Genomic DNA, 23,573 nt, shown 5'->3' with positions numbered 1-23,573 from the left:
TGAGGGGAGAATGAAACAGGAGGGAAGGGGGCAGGGCACAACCTTTGAAAGAATGGTTGACACAGCCCGAGGACGTGACATAGACTGATTAGAAACCTTTGAAAGAATGACACAGCCCGAGGACATGACATAAACTGATTAGAAACCTTTGAAAGAATGACACAGCCCGAGGACATGACATAAACCGATTAGAACCAAGTGGGTCCAAGATGGCGGACGAGTCGACTTGCACTAGACCGTGAGCCTCAGGACTCGCTCACTGTAACACTTCAGCAAAGCTGAAGGACTCACGCACAGGTGCCGTGACAGTTCCAAGGCCGACCAGAAGGATCAGAAAATGGGCGGTGGTCTGATTCCTGGAAGTCCCCGCCCCTTCCCGGAATAGCTGGAATGCTCCTCCCCCTCATTAGCCTATGAAATTACCCACCCCTATAAAAGCTGACAGCCCCACACCCGGGTGCCTTTCTCACCTTCTGAGATGGCCCGCTCTCTGTGGAGTGCGCTTCTCTCTGAATAAATCCACTTCTTACCTATCAAAAAAAATAAAAATAAAACAGCTGCCTTGGGCTTCCCTGGTGGCGCAGTGGTTGAGAGTCCGCCTGCCGATGCGGGGGACACGGGTTCGTGCCCCGGTCCGGGAGGATCCCACGTGCCGCGGAGCGGCTGGGCCCGTGAGCCATGGCCGCTGAGCCTGCGCGTCCGGAGCCTGTGCTCCGCAACGGGAGAGGCCACAGCAGTGAGAGGCCCGCGTACTGCAAAAAAAAAAAAAAAAAAACAGCTGCCTTTTGAAGGTGTGGTTGAAAAATGGATACTATTATCATCACCATCAAAAAATGTCCCCCCCGCAAATGTTTGCTGTGTTGCTATCAGCCCACAATTATCTTGTGAGACGCTCTGGGTTGTTCACACCTTTAGGAATCATACCACCTCTTTCAGAACCCTAAACTCTTACTGTGGATTCACACACTTCAGATAGTTCTTCACTTCATGGTTAACTTCTCAGAGCAGCAGTTCATGGATCCAGAGAATGCTCTTCACCCAATGACCATTTATTGAGAGACTACTGGGTGTCGGGCTCTCAAGAAAAAAAAATTATGTCAACTCTCTAGGAGTTCATCTTTTCCTCCAGTTTGCAGTTAAATACGTGTTTGTGTCAATAGTTATTTGAAGTCTGGCTCCCACGTTACACTGTAACTTCTTTGAGGAAATATAACACAGCAGCTAAGTGACAATAGTACAAAATTACACTGCCTGCCTCCAAATCCTGGCTCTACCGCTTCCTTGCTGTGTGACCTTGGGCAAGTCTCTCAACCTCTCTGCACCTTAGTTTCACTATCTGAAAAATATCTACCTCTTAGGGTTGCTGTGAGAATTAAATAAAATCTTTAAAATCCTTAGTATTTATATGTGCCTGCCACACAGAAATGCTCAATAAGTGTGAGATACTTTTAGGGAGGCAGCCATTTCTCCTTAGCTTACCAGTTTATCCCTTGTGCCTGATACCCGTAGGTGCTAATGAAACAAATGAGTTCATTTTGGTCACATAATAGGACATAGAGCAGGTGCTGAAAGCACAGCTGACTTCCTTAATTCATTCAGTGAAAATGTGAGTGCCTAATATGTGCCAGGCCCTGGAAATACACCAATCAATAGAACAGTCAAAAATCCCTGTTCTTGTGGATCTATTAATATAATGGAAGAAAGAGCAGAAACAATGCACATGGAAATGCTATACTATGTTTGAAAGTGACAAGTGCTGGAAGACAAGACAGAGAGGCCAAGGGGGATTTGGGAGTGCAGAGGATGGGGTTGCAGGTTTCGATAGGGTGGTCAGGGTAAGTGTCCTAGAAAAGGTGCCATCTGAGCAAAGACTTAAAGGAAGTGAAAGAGCCAGCTGTGCAGTTATTAGGCAGGGGCAAAGCCTGTGCAAAGGGCCTGTGGCAGCATATCCAACCAAGAAGTAGCAGAGGACCAGTGAGATTGGAACAGAGTGTGCACCGGGAGATGGGCAGCCGGTAAGGGTGGGATGGGAAGGGGCGTAGCCCTTGTGGGGTCCTGGAGACCATCGTGAGGCTCTGGCTTTTACTGAGTCAAACAGGAGCCACTGTCAAACAGAAGGACATGATCCATCTGACACAGACACAGATGTAGATACTTACCTGGATATTTAAGAATCAATCTGGACTTCCCTGGTGGCACAGTGGTTAAGAATCTGCCTGCCAATGCAGGGGACACGGGTTCGAGCCCTGGTCCGGGAAGATCCCACATGCTGCGGAGCAACTAAGCCACATGTGCTACAACTGCTGAGCCTGCGCTCTAGAGCCCGTGAGCCACAGCTACTGAGCCCACGTGCCACACTACTGAAGCCCGCATGCCTAGAGCCCGTGCTCCGCAACAAGAGAAGCCACCGCAGTGAGAAGCCCGCGCACCTCAACGAAGAGTAGCCCCCGCTCGCCGCAACTAGAGAAAGCCCGCGCGCAGCAACGAAGACCCAACACAGCCAAAAATTTTAAAATAAAATTAATTAATTTTTTTAAAAATCCGGTTGTTTTCTTGAGAATAAATCGGATGAGGAAAAGAGACCGGTTAGGCAGCGATCATAATAAACCAGATGAGAGATGATGGCGGCCTGGACAAGAGATGGGAGCGAGTGATCGGATTCTGGATGAAGACACAGTTATCAGGATCCCCTGACTGATTGATGTTGTTGTAGGAGAGAAAGTAGGAGTCAAGGACGTCACCAAAGTTTTCAACGTGAGCAAGAAAAAAGACGAGGTTGTCATGACCCAGCGGAAGCTGTGAGCTGTCAGAACGGGGGAGGGGGGGGCGCAGGAGAGGGTAAGGGAGACCCAGAGCTCAGTTTGGGATCCGTGAAGTTGGAGCAATTAGACTTTCAAGTAGAGAAGCTGAGAAGGCATTTCGGAGTTCAGGGGAGAGTTCGCCTGGGATTTACAAATGTGAAGGAAAGATGTATGATAAAAAAATAAAGGCACGTAAACGTTACAGGATAGGAGCAAAATGCCGCCAGAGTTCAGAATAAGCAGCTCTGTCCAGGAGGGGAGAGGCAAACGGTAGAATCTTGGAGAATGAGCAAGTTTCCTGGGGGAGGAAGGGAGACAGGAGAGTCCCAGAGGAGAGCACAGCCAGTTGTCACGGGGAGGGTGGAGAGGGGTAGGGGGCAGGGGAGAAGACAGGACTGTAGCCAGGCTAAAAGGGAAATGGAGAAACGAATAGCAATTTAAGACTCGTGTTTCTGACTGTCCACTCTTTGCTTTATACATCCTTTCATTCTGGTTGTTTTATGATCATTGAAAATAATGTCAAGGGCTTCTGGTTTCTGGTTCTACCCGTCAGGGGCTTGGAAGTCAGCAGTTTACTGGGGGGAAAAAAAGGTAAAAAGCTGAACAGACTGAAAAATCAAAGACTCCTCTTGGATCCGTAAGAGAGGGGAGGGCATAGAGCAGACCCCAGAACTTAAGATCAGAGAGGCGGGCAAGTGGCCACAGGGCGTCAGAGCTTTTGGGGGCGGTGGGGAGGGAGGAATGGCCTTGTGAACCGGTGCCGTGGGAACCCCTAAGCTGAGATTCACAACCTGCTGATGGCTCAGAGCAGACGTCTCTGAGAGGTAAAAACTCCAGGGGACACAATAGCGTGAGACTTTCCTCCAGGACTCAACCTGATTCCCACAGTAAATGTTGGAGAAAAATCCCCTCTGCTCCGGCGGGGGGAGGGGCAGAGGAGCCATTTGAAAGAGACCAGAGCTCTGCTCTTCTTAACCAGGCTGCCCTCAAGAGAAACTGGTTAACCAGAGGCTAAGCTGCTGGGGGTTACCAGAGCCTAACTGCCCCAGGGAAAGGAAATAACGAAATCCAGCCCGCTCTAGCCATCTCGTTCCACCCAAAACGGCCCCGGAGGCGAGGGGGGTGGGGTGAGGAAGATATAGGAATTCTTTAAAAGAAAGATGTACAAATGAACAAGGCATCTCCTAGAAGAAGAAACCAATCAATGGCAACTAGACATGCAAAAAGATATACAAGACTCATTCGTTTTCAGGAAAGTGTAAATTAAGACCCCATTGAAATTCCGTTTCACAACTTCCAGCTTGCAGAAATGAAGAAGTCTGAAAATGTGTGATCTCTGATGTTACTATGTAATTGTTTGGGGGCGCCACAAACCATGCCCATATAAGACGATGAACTTAAATGATAAAAAGAAAAAGACTGAGCCCAGATCACAGGGCTGTGGAACATTTCCCCTCACCCACACCTCTCCCCACATGCCTAAAGGCTCATTTACAGCAGTTCCATTAACCTCATAGATCAGACCAGTTATCAAGAAAAAATTACAAGGCATACCAAAAGGCACAAAACACAATTTGAAACTACACAGCAAGCATAATAACCAGCTATTGCAGGGATGTTGGAATTATCAGACCAGGAATTTGAAACACTGTGATTGATATGCTTAAGGGTGCTAATGGGTAAAGTAGCCAGCATGCAGGAGCAGATGGTCAGTGTTAGCAGAGAGATGGAAATCCTAAGAATCAAAAAAGAAACACTACTGATCAAAAACACTGCAACAGAAATGCAGAATGCCTTTGATGGACTTCTTAAAGGAGGCAGAACACAGCTGAGGGAAGAATCTCTGAGGTACAGGATATATCAATGGAAATATTTCAAAATCCAAAAAGCAAGGGAAACAGAGACTGAGGAAAAAAACAGAACAGAATATCCAACATCTATGGGACAGCTACAGAAAGTATAACATATGTGTATTGGGAATACCAGAAGGAGAGGAAAAAGAGAAAGCAACAGAAGAAATATTTTAAACAATAACTGAGAATCTCCCCCAAATCAGACACCAATGTCAGACACCAAACCACAGATTCAAGAAGCTCAGAAAACACCATGTGGGATAAATGCCCCCAAAAAACCCTACGCTTCAACCTATCAGTTTCAAATTACAGAAAGATTTTTAAAAAAAAAAGCCTGAAAGAAGCCAGAGGGAAAAAACCTAACTACAGAGGAATTAAAATAAAAATTACACCCAACTCCTCCTTAGAAACCCTGGGAGCAAGAGTGGAATGAAATATTTAAAGTGGTGAGAGAAAAACCCATCAACCTAGAATTCTGTGTCCTGTGACATTATCCTTCAAAAGGGAAGAATAAATAATGACTTTCTCAAACAAAAATTGAGAGAATTTGTTGCAAGTAGACCTGCCTTGCAAGAAATATTAAAAGTTCTCAAGAAAGAAGGAAACTAACACAAGTCAGATCTACATGAAGAAAGGAAGACATTGAAGAAGGAATACCTGCAGGTAAAATGAAAACTTGTATTTTTCTTACTCTTCACTGATCTACCAGGTAACAGTTTGTTCAAAATAATACCAACAATGTGTTTGATTATGTATGCTTATGTATATATCATTATAGTTATATATATTTATGCTTGTGTAAGCTTATATATGTGAAATGATTGACAGCAATGATGAGGGAGGAATTAGGGTTACTTTGTTATTAAAAGGTACTTGCACTACTGATACTGCTACAGTGTTATTTGAGAATGAACTTGGATGAGTTGTAAATGTATATTGCAAACTCTAGCGCAACCACTCAACAAAGTAAAAAAGTATAACAGATATGCTAAGAAAGGAGAGATAATGGAATCTTATAAAATGCTCAATTAAAACCACAAAAGGCAGAGATGGGGCAAAAAGGTAAAGGGGGTTAAAGGTACAAACTTCCAGTAATAGAAATAAATAAACAAGTCATGAGGATCTAATGTGCAGCATATGGTGACTATAGTTAACAATACTGTATTATGTATTTGAAAGTTGCTGAGAGAGCAAATCTTAAAAGTTCTCACAAGAGGGACTTCCCTGGTGGCACAGTGGTTAAGACTCCGCCTTCCAATGCAGGGGATGCGTGTTCGATCGCTGTTCAGGGAACTAAGATCCAACATGCCACAGAGCAACTAAGCCCCCGCTCCACAACTACTGAGCCTGCGCGCCTCAACTAGAGAGCCCGCGTGCTGCAACTAAGACCCGACGCAGCCAAAAACAAAAGTTCTTACAAGAAAAAAAGAAAATGTGTGGGAATTCCCTAGCGGTCCAGGGGTTAGGACTCCGTGCTTTCACTGCCGAGGGCCTGGGTTCAATCCCTGATCTGGGAACTAAGATCCCAGAAGCTACATGGCACGGCCAAAATAAAATAAAATTAAAATTAAAACCAAAAAAATGTAACTATGTATGGTGATGGATATTAAGTAGACTTGAGGCGATCCTTTCACAATATATACAAATATCAAATCATTATGTTGTATGCCTGAGACTAATATGACAGTATGTGTCAACTATACCTCAGTTTTAAAAAATAAATACTAAAATTAAATTTAAAACCATGAAAGGAAGAAAGAAAGGGGAACAAAAGTAGGAACAAAGAACAGCAAATAGAAAGCAGTAAAGAATATGGTAGATATTAATCCAACTATATTAATAATCACTTTAAATGTCAATTAAAAGATTGTCTGAGTGGATCCAAAAGCATCACCCAACTGTATATTGTCTACAAGAAACCCACGTTAAATATAAAGACACATAGAAATTAAAATAGTGCTAGAGACTGAGATGTCTTACGAAATCGAATATCCACAAGGACAAGAAATTTAACCTGCTCCTGATGTGCTGAATTTTCACCCATAATTTGAATATGAATAAAAATGAATATATTTCTTACCATCCAGCTCACTTTGTCCTTCAGTAGTAGAAGTAGGACCAAGGGTCCACAGTGGCCCTCCTCTAGGTGACTACATCAGAAAACTCTCCAGATTGTCACCCCTGAAGGAGAAAATCATATGAAGGAGTTGGGAAAAGATATCTTTTAGATCCTTGTAGCTTTAATTGATTCATCTGACATCTATTTTATTATTTTTTTTAATTTTTATTTATTTATTTTTGGTTGCCGTTGGGTCTTTGTTGCTGCGCACGGGCTTTCCCTAGTTGCGGCGAGGGGGGGGCTACTCTTCATTGCGGCGAGCAGGCTTCTCATTGCGGTGGCTTCTCTTGTTGAGGAGCACGGGCTCTAGGCGCACGGGCTTCAGTAGTTGTGGCACATGGGCTCAGTAGTTGTGGCTCGCAGGCTCTAGAGCGCAGGCTCCATAGTTGTGGCGCACGGGCTTAGTTGCTCCGCGCTCCGCGGCACGTGGGATTTTCCCGGACCAGGGCTCGAACCCGTGTCCCCTGCATTCGCAGGTGGATTCTTAACCACTGTGCCACCAAGGAAGTCCCTGGTATCTATTTCACTGAGGGCCTTTCATGTGTCAGGCACTATTAAAGGTGCTGATACAAACATGAAGAAGAAAACAATACAAACCTCTGCCCTCATGGGACGAGTTTCTTCTTCTCCGAGTCCATGATTCTGCAGAACGACCCAGCCAAAAGCAGAGCTAAAATCCTGAGCATTCCCAAGGGTGAGTCCTTGAGTTAAAAATAAGTGAGCTGGTAACACGATTTCTCTGGCTTTTCCTTTGCTCGTTAGGTCCTTTTTTTTTTTTTTTTTCTTTTAATCCTTCAGGGGAGAATTTGAAACAAGTGGTCAACCTGACAGCTTTCTAGAGCATCAACAGGTGAGAAGTCAAGGTGGAACATAATTCTCACGAAACTTCCCTCCCTAGGGAGCTCCCCGGAAGAAAGGGCCAGAGGCGAGTTTTCTAGTTCAAAGGAAAAAATGTTGCAACTACTGGAATCGATCAATGCCGGCCTCCACCATCTCCAGTGCCACGTGTGCGGAAGCGTCCTGGCAGCGCGGGCAGTGTTGGTGCTATGGCACGAGCACGCTCAAGGAACATCAAAATGTGCTCTTTAAGGCTGTCGGGCCTCTTCAAAGCTTCCCCCTCCCGCCTTCTCCTCTGTGAGACTGCCGTGTACGCAGGGTAATGGAGGAGAGGGTCCGGCCCCTTCCATCTACAAGAACCACGGCTAAAATGGTCTATAGCATCTCCTCCCCGGGTCATTGTAGACCACATCTGCCCAAGTTCACACACAGAAGGTCGAGTAATGGGGGGAGACCCAGTAGATCACACAGCCAGCCTTTTGGGATCACAGACCGTGGGCGCCTCGTGTTCCGTCTCCTGAAACCCCATCCCCAAGATGTGTACTTAGCTGGCTGCTTCTCCCAGAAGCTTCTGAAGCTCTTACTTCGCGGCAGAAGAGCCTTCCACAGCCACCCCTTCTAAAGCGGGGTCTACCCTCACCCTGCCATCCCCCCACCCCGGCCCCGCAGTGAGACAACAGCCTCCCGATGCAGCTGCACTTGGCACTGAAATGACCTTGATTATTCGTTTTTGCAATCTGCCTGGAATACAGGCTCCGTGAGGGCAAGCGGCAGGTCCGTCCGGTCCTCCGCTGCAGGGCGGGGCCCGCACGGTGCCCCACGAAGAGTTATCATCCAGTGAGCAAAGGCTGGGCCTGTGGCGGAAGTCTGAAGGTCATTTTTCCAATTGTTGCATTTCAATGGGTTAAATCCCTCATAAGCAAGTCAAAAGCAAAGACTGTGGCAATTAACCAGAGAGTTCAGGTGCAAAAACCCCACTGTGACTTCAAATCTTCATTTCAAGAGAGAGTGCATTCCTTCAGTTCTGGACTGGACTTTGTGTAAATCTGCCCACGAACGGCTCCTTTCCTTCTGCCAGTGGGCGAGGGGTTTTCCTCCTTCCTCAGCAACTCTTTACTTAGGAAAGAATTGGAACAAAAATGGACTCAGCTGCTTCCCAGTCCTGAGACCCGGTCCACTCTTCACTCCAATCCCCTCAGTCTTTTGAATAACAAGGGTTAACTAATAATAGGTAAAGTTTCTTCCACCTCTAATAATTACATACTTTTCTATAATTCTAAGATGTTTTATGAGCAACTGTCTATCTTTTTATTTCAATATTAGGGGAGAACGCATAGGTTTGTTTTTTTTTTTTAACCATTTCTTAAAAATGTTTCCCTCTCTGCTGAATTTTGGCCACCCCCAAGAAAGGAAGATTTTTGTAAACAGACTTTCCTGAAAGGATTTTATAATTATCATTTACACACCCAAAGGCTTCAATCAGATTGAAGAGGTAAATGTGCCATTAACAATGACCCCCATTTATTTGCCTTGTACTTAACTGTGTGTTTCAAAGTATCTTCCACAGAATCCCCACCTCAACTTTAGGAAGCAGGTGATAATATAAATCATTTGTGTTTTACAGATGAAGAAACCGAGGCACAAAGAAGTTAATGATCTGGCTTCAGGTCACAAAGCCTGTACGTGAGGACGGGAACAAGGCACAAGGCTCCGGGCTCACAACTTATTCCCCCTGGTGTATCGCCTCCGAGTGCAAGACTTTTTCAAACCTTGAAAGCGGAAAGAGGAGACAAGCCTTAAAAAACAGGGGGAAAAAAAAGATTTTTTTGGTTTGTTTTTTTGGTGAAATTTCTTTTTTTCTTTTTTTTTCTTTTTTGGCCAAGCCGCAGGGCTTGCGGTATCTTAGTTTCCCATCCAGGGATCGAACCCGGGGCCTCGGCTGTGAGAGCACGGAGTCCCGACCACCAGGGAATTCCCTCAAATGCTTTGATATGTGGATACATCTACCTGAAAATGAAAACTGCTGTCTTTCAGAAAACAGCATACATATAACTTAAAATGCAAATAAAACCTGGGGGAAATATGTGTAACATTTATGGCAGACAAACTATTACCGTTTTTATATAGGGCTCTTTAAATAAGTAAAGGATCAACACCAGAAAAGAAAAATGGGCAAAGGACATGAATGTACAATCCAAAAAGAATAAATACTAACTGCAGACAAAATTTGAAAGTACCTTCAAACTCTTGGCTCTCAAATTAAATGCAAATCAAAGCAACACAATCATTTTTTTGCCTATAAAATTTACTTTTTCACACTCATATTTTTAACAAGGCAGCTCTTGGAAATATAATAACTTGGCACGACCTTTCAAAACCTGAAACTTTTTTAATGAGTACCTGGAACAGTAAAAGTAATCATTCATAAATTTGGAGAAATATTGATAACTGTGAAAATCTTGATAACTTGAAACTCGGTGGCAGATATCCAGGGATTCATTGTATTAGAGTCGACTTCTGTGTTTGAATTTTTTCATATTAAAAACATTTTCAAGGAATATTTTTGTGTGTCTCTCCTTTTTTCCATTGAAGTACAGTTGATATTCAATGTTGTGTTAGTTTCTGGTATACAGCAAAGTGACTCAGATATATATATATTTTTTCAGATTCTTTTCCATTATAGGTTATTACAAGATATTGAATATAGTTCTCTGTGCTATACAGTAGGTCCTTGTTGTTTATCTATTTTATATATAGTAGTTTGGATCTGCTAATCCTAACAAGAAATTTTTTAAAATTTAAAAACACTCAATTCTTTTTATGCAACAACTCAAAAAGCTTATATACAATATTATCCATCTTAGCCTTATTTATGATGGCCAAAAAAACCACTCAAAGGACATTTTTAACAATAGGAATTTGTTTTTTAAATTAATTAATTAATAAAATGGAATATTAAGCAATCATCAAAAAAGTCATATTTACAAAGAATGTTGCATGACAGGAGAAAATATTCCTGGTAAGACATCAAGTAGAAATAAAAGGAAGCTACAAGATTTTATGTTTTCCAAAAATATATTTGTGTTTCCAAAAAAGCTGAATGAAAAAAAAAAAAACCCTCAACACAGATTTTCTTTGATGGTGGGATTTTAATTTTTTTTAATTTTTTACACTTTAAAAAATATTTTCTGCATTTTTCTACAATATTCATGGAGTAATGTTACACTGAGGGAATCTAAACACTGAAGACAGGAAAAAAAAAAGAGTAAGGAAGAAAGAAAGTCACTGATGTAAAAAGTAATCCTATCTGAGTGCATTTTGTTGAGTTTCCCTAAATGTGCTGCTATCCTGAAGAGAGGTTTACAGTAAAACATAACATCATGAGACACATCTTCTGAAAGCCTTCTTCTCTTTATTCTTCCTAGAATTTTAGAAGTGCTGGCATTTGCCCAAACAACAAGCACTGCGGACTCCAAGTTCAGATGATGTAGGGGATACCCTCCCAATAGCACGTGTCAAGCCCATGCAGGGAAGAGCTGAGCTGGACCACGGGTGATGGGATTCAGCCTCTGAGGCCACACAGATCTGACCCCACAGTGAGCGCTGGCCTCCCGTGTGGGATCCCGCCAGGCTTTTCCTCTTGAGCACAAGAGGAAATGTATAATGATAGGATGTATATAATGTATACATTATATATATGATAGGATGCGTATAATGATAGGATGCTCGCTGGGGGATTGAGACTCTATAAGCAACAAAAGTAATCTTGACAGCCAATGAAAGAAATCATCAGTCCTCCTTGTATTTCATTAGTTTCAATTCCCACTCTTGTTTTAAATGTCATTTCAAAATGGAAACCTAAAAGAAAAAGATACAAACACAACACTGTTAATCAACTATACTCCAGTATAAAATTAAAACTTTTTAAAAAGAAAAAGATACAAATGAACTTATTTACGAAACAGAAATAGACTCACAGACATAGGAAACAAACTTATGGTTACCAAAGGGGAAAGGGGGTAGGGGGGATAAATTAGGAGTTTGGGGTAAACAAATACACACTACTATATATAAAATAGTTAATCAACAAGCACCTACCCTATATCACAGGGAACTAAACTCAATATTTTGTAATAATCTACAAGGGAAAAGAATCTGAAAAAGAATATAGATATATTACTTTGCTGTACACCTAAAACTAACACAACATTGTAAATCAACTGTACTTCAATTTCAAAAAAAAAAAAAGGAAGTCTGCATGACCCGACTCAGCAGGTATTATGTTATACATTTTTTTTTGGCCAGCAACTGGATGTCCAGGATGTGAAGGTAGACGAGATGGCTGTGGCTGTCTGATCAATATACTACTCTTCCAGATGGAAGAAATTTGAGAAAATGCAACAGAACGTCAAAATATTTATAAGAAATATGAGACGAGAGAATTCTGCGATACGGAACAGATAGACAAAATAAACAAATTTTGTCCTTTGCCACCTCTTGGGTCTCATTACAAATCCCTTAACTCCTTGAACTGCGTGCCTGAATTTCCTCAGCCTGGGGGGAGAATTGAGGTGACCCAAAAAGCATACATAAAACAGTGAGGAAGATCTTGTCCTGAATGATGCAGAACCTGCTGCCCTGCTCTGATCCTGCACATCCGGGTGTTGGGTACCAAGACACTCTCTTCCGCATCACCTGGCCAGGTGTAGGGCTATAACTAGCCAGGTGGCAGGAATCGTAAGCCTGGAACTTGCTTTATAGAAAACACCAACTCGTGTGGCTGGCTGACAAATAGGACTTGGCGATTGGGAGATCCATCGTGATCACGGTGATATATTTTAAGGACTGTTTGAAAGGGGACAAGCCCAAGTGACAAATGTTAGAAATATAATTTTTAGGATACCACGAGCCAAATTATTTCTAAGAGGAGGGCTTCAAAGAAGCAAACATGATGTTTTAAATCACAGATGAAAGATCAAATCCTTCACATCTTTCTCCCTAGGAGGTGTGCATTTTAAAAGTTTTACCTCCTCACAGACATAGAAGACAAACTTATGATTACCAAAGCGGTGGTAACCATAAGGTGCAGAGAGAGGGGTGGGGAGAGATAAACTAGGAGTTTGGGATGAACAGATACACACCAGCGTATATAACACAGGTAAACAACAGGGACCTACTGTCTAGCACAGGGAACTCTACTCAGTATCTTGTAATGGAAAAGAATCTGAAAAACAATATACATATTATTATATATATCATACTATATATTATATATGCTCTATATTACTATATTATATATACTTTATTCAGTTATATATAATATATATTATATTATATTATATATAAAACTGAATCACTTTGCTTTATACCTGAAACTAACACAACACTGTAAAACAGCTATACTTCAATAAAAAATTTTAAAAATAGAAAAAGTTTTACCTTAGTTATCTCAATTTAAATCTTTAAAAGAAAGAAACCTATGTAGCTCTATTACTCTCTAGTGTTCTTTCTTCAATCTTTTTTTTAATAGAGTTTATTTTTTGAGCAGTGTTAGGTTAGCAGAGTGGAAGGTAGGGCGATTTCCCGCTACCTTCACGGGGGAAGGGGTGGGCGTCATCTGTGGGATTAGCCTCCTCCATTATCAACATCGCCCAGGCATGGTAGGTTCGCTACAACTGATGAAACTACACTGACTTTATCATCATCACCAGAGTCCTAGTTCACATTAGGGTTCACTCTTGGTGTTATACAGCCTATGGGTTTGGAGAAATACATCTCCACGGGATTCCACTATGGTAGCCACATACAGAGTAGTTTCACTGCCCTAACAATCCTCTGTGGTCTTCGTTTTGGTTTTTTTCTGGGTTTTGTTGTTGTTGTTTTTGGCTGCGTTGGGTCTTCGTTGCTGCGCGCGGGCTTTCTCTCATTGCGGTGAGCGGGGGCTACTCTTCGTTGCGGTGCACGGGCTTCTCACTGCGGTGGCTTCTCCTTGTTGCGGAGCACAGGCTCTAGGCACACGGGCTCAGCAGTTGTGGCTCGCGGGCTCTAGAGTGCAGGCTCAGTAGTTGTGGCGCACGGGCTTAGTTGCTCCGCGGCCTGTGGGATCTTCCCGGACCAGGGCTCGAACCCGTGTCCCCTGCATTGGCAGGCGGATTCTTTTTTTTTTTTTTTAGCGGTACGCGGGCCTCTCACCGTTGTGGCCTCTCCCGTTGCGGAGCACAGGCTCCGGACGCGCAGGCGCAGCGGCCACGGCTCACGGGCCCAGCCGCTCCGCGGCACGTGGGATCCTCCCGGACCGGGGCACGAACCCGCGTCCCCTGCATCGGCAGGCAGACTCTCAACCACTGCGCCACCAGGGAAGCCTCTTGTGTTTTTAAAACTCCAAATAAATCCTTCACTATTACCCTACTCAAGAAAAATATAAGGCCCAAATTCCAAAGATATCTACAATGATGTCTGGCGTTCAAATCCAGAGAGCTGTTGGAGAAGATTAGTAAGTGAAAAAAGTTAGTTTTCCTTTAGTTACTTAGAAAAAAAAAAAAAAGTCTGGCTTTCAAGGTTGTTCATAATCAGGCTGCAAGTTCCTCCCTCTAATCTCTACCCCAGCCTGTCTTGTTTAATCACTGCTTCTTCAGTACATTTTGTTCCTTCAAGACCCTTTATCTTTCTTTGGGCTGCTCTCCACCCTCCAGCTCATCACCCGTCCATCCTTCAAGACGCAGGTGTGTCTTAACGCACTTAGGAAGCTGCTGCCTATTCCTCCACCCAGCAGTGATTTTCCTGTCTGTGAACTCTCACTCGGTCACTACCCCACCATTTGGCTTCGATTCATATACTGGTTTTTACTGCTAGTTAAGTTTTTATATGTGTCGGTCTTGTCTCCCCAGCTGAATTGTAAACAGCTGAAACACAAGGGCTCTGTTCTCCCCTTAAGGGAAAGCCTCGATCCATGCTTAGAGATGCAGCTCATGAAATTCTTTGCACATTTCACTAACTGTCATCAACCCAAGTCCATGCTGCTTCCACCGTAAGAAAAGTCGGTACAGTCAAAAAGGCTATAAAGGCCACCTTTTCATGCCTTGGGTGAACTAGAGCAGAGCCATAAACCTGAACTGGTTGGATTCACGGGGACTAATCCAGATTGATCTCCAAGCAAAGCTTCCCAATCAAGAACCAAGCACAGTGATTCCACCTTCACTAGATAATTAAATAACCTACCGCTAACCAGGCCGGCCTTGCCCCAAACCCCACACCCAACAGGCTCACCACGTTGCTGCACTGGTATCTGGAACTGTACGTGACAGATAGATTATTGGCGCTGTGCGCTATACGTCCTCTAAACCAACCTGCCCCGACACGCCTTGTCCAAAGCCAGCTCCTGGTCCTTCTGGAAAGTAAAGTACTTTAAAAATATTTTTGTAGAAGCAAATGTATTTTTGACATACTCTCTCATGGAGTTCTATAGAGTGGAAACAATTATAGCATAAAAGGACGGAATTGAGAAAGGCATGTTTGTGTAATGAGGGTAAACTGTCTTGGTTGACATAAGGCTATTTTTGGCTTAAAAGCTGTTTTAGTGCTGTTGTAAGAAACCCGCCCCCCTTTTCTTTTTGAAGCCCATCCCTTAGAAGAAAAGAAAATACGGTCGGTGATCATTAGCCAGTTTTATTTTATGTACTAAGATAAGATTTACAGCTTTCGAGTACACTAAGCTCTTGTGTACTACCCACAATTACCTTGTGACACAGAATATGGTGACCAAGTTTCTTTGTAAATGCTGGACTCTGCCAAGACAGCGAAAATTCCTGGACACCGCTTGCCCCAGTGACCTCAAAGAAGTGGTCAAATCAAATACCTCATTACTGATTAGAACAGTCACATAACAGAAGGTAAGGTGTGGAAAATCAGTTATCACAAGACAATAGAAACGGGAACATGATTTTTATTTTTTTTTATTATTTTTTTTTATTTTTTTGACACATTGTCTTATTTTATTCAAATAGCAGTCTGCTCACACATGGTCCAAGGACACCCAAATAACAGAGCAAAGATTGGTCTTCAAACATCATAGCCAATGATGCCACGCTTGCCTTAGATCTCGCCAACATAAAACCACATCCACCCCTCAGTGGCCACCAAACCATTCAGTAGAGCTTCCTTAACTGTGAGCTGTTTGAAGCTACCAGTTTGAGCACTATTGATAATTTTTCTCAAGCTCTGAAGAGCTGTAGGGATCTCAGCAGGGGTTGGAGGAACCAGCTCAACCTTGGCATAGTGCCAAAATGTGGCCAATCGAGGCTTCGAGTAAGTCACAGCAGCGCTGACCAGCGCCGGGCCCTTCTCCGCGAGGTTACGAACCAACTGGGCCATGGTTCTAAGACGGGAAGCCCGTCGCGCCGACGGGAAGATGATTTTTAAATGGTATTATGATAACTAGATAACTTTGTGGACGGGAAAAAGGAGGCAGACAATGATTTATATTAATGCACTAAATCAAACTCCAAGATAGAGTCCATTAAATAGTTTTTAAATCATTAAAAAGTAGCAGAAAACCAATTAGGTCTTTGGAAGAATGATCATATGTTCCTCATTTTTGACGCAATGGAAGAAAATCTGAAAGAAAAGATAACTGGATCTAATAAAATAAAATATTTAAATTTCTATACAATAAAAACTTCAAGATCAGAGGAAAATTAGTATAAATGGCAAATAAGGAGTGTCATAAATATCTCATGTTAAGGTTTAAGAATAACAGAACCCCAAAAACAAAAAGACAAAAGATGGAAACAGCTAAGTCACACAAAAGAAAATGAAAATTATAAAACAGTACATGTTAGTAGTTAAGGAAATGAAAATAAATACTAATAACAACAGTAAAAATAATTAACCTTTGCTATGTGCTGGGCACTGGGCCGTAGATGTTATATTATTTAATCTTAGCCATAAACCTAAGAGTATACACTTCCCTTCCCGTTTTATAGATAATAAAACTGAGGCTTGAAAATGTTATCCAGATCATATAACTAGTATCTGGGGACACAGAAACGTGAACAAGCAGTTGCATACATTACAGATCTGCATACATTCAGGATACCCATTTACAACTGATTTTTTTGAACGTAGGAAGATGGTGGTGAGAACAGTCCGCTTCTATTTGATCAGTACAAACCAGTGTACCTCTCAGGAGAGAAGTGGCAACAGGCATCAGAGCCGTAATGGCACTTGTCCCATTTGTACCGATAATCTCATTTCTTAGGAATTCATCCTAATCATTTAAAAGAAGAAAAAAAAAAGATGATTTCATAAAGAGGTCTACTGCATATTAATTCAAAATAACAAATAATTGGAAACCAGCATTCTCAGGAAGACAGAGATGATCAAGTAAATGTTGGCACAAATGCGGAGGAGCACAGCGGACCGTTAGGCAACTTTTAAAAACACCTTTATAAATACACAGTAGCGACGTAGAACAGCACAGGAAAATGTTCAAATATAAGGTAACACCGAGATAAACAAGTGCTATTTTCCATCATTATGATTGCAATGATCTAAAATGTAAATAAAGATTGAAAGGAAATACAGAAAAGAAGGAAACGTCTATAGTACTTGAATGCTTCCTAAGCATCTCAAACTATGACCAAGCTACACTTAGAATCTTTTTCCAAATTTTGCCAAAAAAAAAAAAACTACATAAAAAATTCTAAAGTTTTCCTAGAAACACAGGTAAGCATGATCTTATATCCTAATCATCCTTCTTTTCTTGTTTCATTTGAGCCAATGCATTTAAAAGCTAACTGGGATCGAGTTAAAAGGTCCTACAAAATGCCTTAGATTTAGTGACAGCTACACCACTGCTGGCTGAGGTGCAGGTTGCTGGGTGACACTGTAGCCCACTGTCCGAAGCACAAGGTATCAGCGAAGAGCTGGAACATTTTTCTTCCACTGCCCATTATGGGGCAATCGTGGTTTTTAATTTGCTGCAAGCGATGACAGACTGTGTCAGAGATCACATACTAGATAGCGGGCCTCTGCAATCCACTGAAAATAAAAAGGGTAGCAAGAGCCTAAGCACCCCGATATCTTCAAACAGTGTCCAAAATGACACTGATGAATTTCTACAACAACGGCACTCAACAATCCAATCAAGGCCATCATGTATTAGATCTCCTGGTACTGGAAGAACAAGTCTCATCTGATTTGAGCCCAGTTTTGGATTCTTAACGTGAACGTAACATATATATATATATGTGTGTGATCCAATATATTGGTCCATAATATGCGCCAGTGTTCACTTCCTGCTATCTTGATTCTGATCCCTTCCTCTGGTATCTTGTTCATCTTTGTCATCAGAATGCAACCAGTCCTTTAATATAATATTTTGGCAATCATATTGAATGTGAAAGTGAATGCAGCACTTTATTTGACTCCTGCAGCTTGCTTCTCCCTCAAGAGTAAAGGCAGCAGTGCGGTCCAGCCGGCCTCCCTGCAAAGACGGTAACGTTCCCCTCCCACATTGTCCATTATGGCAGACACTAGCCATGAAGGGCTATGAAGCCTCCGAAACGTGGCGAGTGCAACTGAGGAAATAAATCTCATTTTAAATGATTTAAATAATTTAAATAGCCAGTAACTGCTGTATTGGGCAATAGAAGTTTAGAGACTCCGCATCCATTGCTACACTGATGGCTTGTTATATTTTCATACTTGAGCTTCTCATCTCTGGAACCAGAAAAGCCATCTTCAATATCAAATAAACACATATGAAAACAATTCCAGTTCCCACTTCAAAGACACAGCCAAAGTCCCAGATTAAATTAACGGTATACACCGGCTTCAGTTTCATCACAATTCAGTCGATTTGTTCATTTCAGTAGAAGCCTACTAATTTATAAGGTAGCATCACGTTGAAAACTTAGATTAAATGCTTTGGAATGATCCGGGGCAAGATACAGAACTAATTTTAGTGTTAAATTAGTCTGGCCAACTTACCCACCTCCGCCCCACCATTGAAAAGCCACCATCCTGCGCTGCACTGCTGGCTGCATACCATGCTCAAACTGAGACGGTGGTTTGCATCAGATTGCATGGATTTGGAGGTTCTCTGGAGAAACCCGGTGCTCTGTCACAGCTATAATTTAGTCCTGCAGCACAATCATATCTCGCCCCGGTGGTAGCAAGAGTCTTCGAGTTGGTCCAGAATGTCGGAAACCGCTACTTGTCTCCAAAGAACCCATGTCTTCTCGTTGTGAGTAAAATCCTCCTATTTAACTAGAAATTAACCACAGAAAAAGAAATGAGAAAAAATGATTACATGGAGACTAAAAAACATGCTACTAAAAAAAAAATAGATCAACGATGAAATCAAAGAAGAAATTTAAAAACACCTGGAGGCAAATGACAATGAAAACACACCCATACAAAAGCTATGGGATGCAGCAAAAGCACTTCTTAGTGCAAAGTTCATACCAATACAGGCATTCCTCAAAAAAGAAAAATCTCAAACTATCTAACCTACCACCTAAAAGAATCAGAAAAAGAAGAACAAACAAAACGTAAAGTCAGCAGAAATAATAAAGATCAGAGAGGAAATAAATAGAGATTAAAAGCTAGATATATGATCCTTACAATAAATAAATGTTTTTCCCAGCCACTTTTGCTGCCACATGGCTGTATATCTAAGATCTAGCCGGTGGGATACAAGCAGAAGTGGTGTGTACAAACCCCTGGACGCACCGTGCTCTAATTCACCCTTAACTTTCTGCTGGGTGGAATGTGTCTGTAGCATCAGTATCTTTGACTGTGTGGTGAAAGGCACATATTGAGAGAAACAAGAACCCTGGGTCCCTGATGTTCGTGGTGTGGCCACAGCAGACGCAGGTCACCCACATTTGTGTGAGAGAAAAAGGAAGTCTGCCTGGTTCGGCATAGTGGAGCCAAGTCCTAACTAGTACACTCATTACACTCAATGCAAAAAAATTGCTGCATTTCTCAGAGTTTCTTTAGGACTATCTTCAATGTAGAAGCCATCTTTTTTACTATCAGAAGAAACTATATCAATACTTTGGTCCAGGATATCTGTAGTAATCAAAGCTGCGTTGATAAAACTGGAAAGGCTGCTTCTGATTCCCTGAAGTTTCTCTGGAAGGCAGCAAAGCAATGGATGTAAAGCAAAGCTATTTTCTGGTCCACAGGGAGGGCATTCTCTGGGAACTCCGAGAAAGCTGAAGACTGAGAGCAGCCTTTGATTTGTAAATATTCTGCAGGGCCAGGGCTCAGCCAGGCATTTCCCCCACCAGCTGGGGATGGTGGGAGGTGGGGGGAACGATGGCTGAGGGCTGGAAGCCTCCCTTTCAGGTTGGTACTTCCCCACAGACTCCTCGGAGCTCCCCCCTTCCTACAGTTGACCCTTGAACAGTACGGGTCTGAGCTGCGTCTGTCCACTTACATGTGGATTTTTTTCAATAGTAAATAGCACAGCACACGTTCAGGAGTTGGTCGCATCCGCGGATGTGGAATCGTGAATATGGAGAACCCGCAGGAGGGAGGGACTGCGGACGGAGAGCAGGGCCAGCTGTCAATTATACAAGGATCTTCCACTGCGCAGAGGGGGCAGGCGCCGCGGCTGATGGCTGCTTTGTTCAAGGGTCAACTGTGCTTCCATCCCTGCCTCCAGGGCAAAGAACCAATGACCCCTGGAGCTTGGGCTAGTCAGGAGCACGTGGGAGAGAAGAAACCTGGAATTTCAATCCGAGTTTGTTTGCCATCTCCTCCCCGGGGCTTTCAGCTCCATGATGGAAGGGCTAAGTGTGGGTTCTTTACTGAAGCATACTCACGTTTACGACAGTGTCTGCCCATGGTAGGAGCTCTTAAACGCTTTTTGAAATTTTACTCATTTCCTCACGAATGCTAACTCATTAATGAATGAGGTATGCTACTGGGATCATGTGTTATAATCTTTTCTCTTTTATGATATTATAATATATATTCTATAATATTCTTCTTACAGGATTAAAATTGGAGGCTTAAAATTGGGGAGGGATAAACTGGGAGACTGGGATTATTAGATACTAACTATCAACACCATATATATAACAGGTAACCAACAAGGACCTCCTGTATAGTGCAGGGAACTCCACTCAATACTCTGTAATAATCTAAATGGGAAAAGAATATTTAAAAAGTGGATATATCTATATGTACAACTGAATCACTTTGCTGTACACCTGAAACTAACACAACATTGTTAATCAACTATACTCCAATATGAAATAAAGTTTTTTTTTTTAATCGGAGGCTGGGATTCACTTGCATAATATTTTTCCGGATAAAGCCAATATCATGAGGGAGAGATGACATTTTTATCCCACAAGCATTTGAGTGGTTATTACATACTAGGAACTGAACTGCCTGCATGGGAGGACACAGGGTTAAATAAGACAAAGTCCTTGCCCCCCCAAATCTTGTCTTATAGTTCAGAAAAAAAAAAAGACATATACACACAGAACCACCCAAGGCAGCAAGTGACAAGAGCCGCGAAAGAGGTCAGAGGACTCAGTCCTCGCTGGGGGGGCTCCGCGTCTTCTGTGGACACATTGCATACCCAGCGACCCCTCGTTTCTGATTGACTGCTTGCTGACTTGCCTCAACTGCATACCGAGCTAGAAAAACGCCTAGAAAGTCAGGGGTTACGTTTTTATCTACCACAGTATCTCCAGAACCACTGCACCCGTTCAGAATAAGGCACTCGATAAATATTTGTGAAACAACTAAATGAAGGAACTGAAGGGCCCCCAAAGCCCCTCTATCGAGGCTCCTCGCTCCCCCTCCTTCAGGTGTAGCCCTGGTTCCTCCGCAGGATGAAGACCCAATGGGGCCATGAAAACCGGGTTCAGCCTGAAAACTCCATGATGGACGCAGACTCCAGTGTGACAAGAACGCATAAAGCAAGATTGTGAGGACTGTTTGTGAAAGGACAGCTCAGAAACAGTTAAAGGATAAGAAAATATGCCCTGAGGTCCCGCTGGGACAGCCAGTTAACCCAGGAGTTCCACGTGAAGCTGGGGGGCTCTGGCCTGCGGGGGTGACCGTACCGGGCTTTGCAGCCAAAGTGGCCGCGTCTCCAGGACAGCAGAGGCCAGCAGAGCCCCTCAACAGAAGGGTGAGATCACCACACTTGATTTCACTTGACATATATGTAATTCTTTGCCGGGTTTAGACTAAACCAGGAAGAAGAGAGAAGTGAAAACAGCAACTCAACTGGTTTGCTGTTAGGTTACGTTGAAAATAGCCATCTTAAGGAACCAGTTGTACGTGATATGTGATTAATTAAGATTAATAAGAGTAAAGTGACAATCTTCATATTCCATATGGTGCTCTTGTCACAGACTTCTAGATCTTCTTCCTTTTCTTAAAAAGCACCAAAGGGAGAGAGAATGATTAGGTGAAACAGTAAGAGAAGAGGATTAACATGTCATGGTCCCTTCTTGAGGGCCTCTCTGTGATGTACAGATTCACAGATCACATCTTGACAAGAACTGCTTGACATAATCTTTAAGATCCTTTCGAGGCGAAGTCAAGATGGTGGTGTGGGAAGACGCACAGTTAGCGTCTCCCAACCACTAGGGCGGCTGCCAGCTGCTGGTGGGGGACTCTGGTGCCCAAGGGGACAGGAGAAACCCCTGCTGAGCTCCCAGGCCGATCCCCTGGCCTCCAAGCCCCTCTCCAGGCCGCGTGGGTCCTTGGGGGCATAAGAGGGAGTCCGGGAAGATCAGGAGAGGCAGGCGGGAGGGGAGGGGAGGGGAGGGGAGGGGAGGGGAGGGGAGGGGAGGGGAGGGGAGGGGAGGGGAGGGGAGGGGAGGGGCCCTCCCAGACCCCAAACCAGAGGAGCAGGAAAGGAGAGGAGGGGGTTGCCCCACCCACTCAAGCCCAGAAAGCCTGCTGAGCTCCCAGGTGAGGTCCCCTGTCCTCTGAGACCAGGGGTGGAGGACACACTTAGGTCCCTTCTGTTCCTTGAGCCTAAGCCCCACCCCCCAGGCCCCCAGGGCCTTTTCCAGCCCTGTGGGTCCTGAGCATTTGCCTGGTCCACTGCCCAAACCTCTCCCTTGCTTAGGCCCCACCCTCCACAGCTAAGGCCTGTCCCACCCCCCTTTTGATTTTTCTTTTCCCTCCTCCTCTTTTTTACTGTTGTGGTACTGATGTACCTTCCGGTTGTTGATTCATCTATAATTTATTTTTATATTCTTCCTAACATACCTGTTAGTTTCCTAATCTAATTTTTTTTTTTTTTTTTTTTTTTGTGGTTTGTGGGCCTCTCACTGCTGTGGCCTCTCCCGTTGCGGAGCACAGGCTCCGGACGCGCAGGCTCAGCGGCCACGGCTCACGGGCCCAGCCGCTCCACGGCACGTGGGATCCTCCCGGACCGGGACACGAACCCGCGTACCCCGCATCGGCAGGCGGACTCTCAACCACGGCGCCACCAGGGAAGCCCTCCTAGTCTAATTTTACTTTTTACTTTGTTATTTTTTTTTTTTTTTTTTGGTTTTTTGGGGTTTTTTGCCAAGTGGCTTGCAGGATCTTGGTTCACAGGCCCAGGGTTAGGCTGAAGCTCCTGAGCTGGGAGCTCCAAGTCCAAACCACTGGACTAACAGAGAATCTCAGACCCCAGGGAATATTCATTGGAGTGAGGTCTCACCAAGTTCCTCATCTCAGCACCAAGACCAGCTGTACACAATAGCCTACAAACTCTAGCATTGGAAGCCTCAGGCCAAACAACCAGTAAGAGAGGAACACAATCCCACTCATAAAAAAAAAAAGAGAGAGACAACAAAAAAATATGTCACAGATGAAGGAGCAAGGAAATAGGCAACTTACCTGAAAAAGAATTCAGAGTAATGATAGTAAAAATGATCCAGGGCTTCCCTGGTGGCGCAGTGGTTGAGAATCCACCTGCCGATGCAGGGGATG

The 23,573-nt window shown here is 43.4% G+C and overlaps 1 pseudogene; it reads right to left on the bottom strand.

The window, feature by feature from the left end:
* Positions 1-15,686: 15,686 nt before the first annotated feature.
* Positions 15,687-16,006, bottom strand: LOC131742472 (ATP synthase subunit g, mitochondrial pseudogene; annotated as a pseudogene).
* Between the last annotated feature and the right edge of the window lie 7,567 nt (positions 16,007-23,573).

The sequence above is a fragment of the Kogia breviceps genome, chromosome 1 (assembly GCF_026419965.1).
Source record: "Kogia breviceps isolate mKogBre1 chromosome 1, mKogBre1 haplotype 1, whole genome shotgun sequence".
Lineage (NCBI taxonomy): Eukaryota > Metazoa > Chordata > Mammalia > Artiodactyla > Physeteridae > Kogia > Kogia breviceps.
Note: the sequence above shows the minus strand (reverse complement) of the source record. Positions and strands in the feature narration are given on the sequence as shown.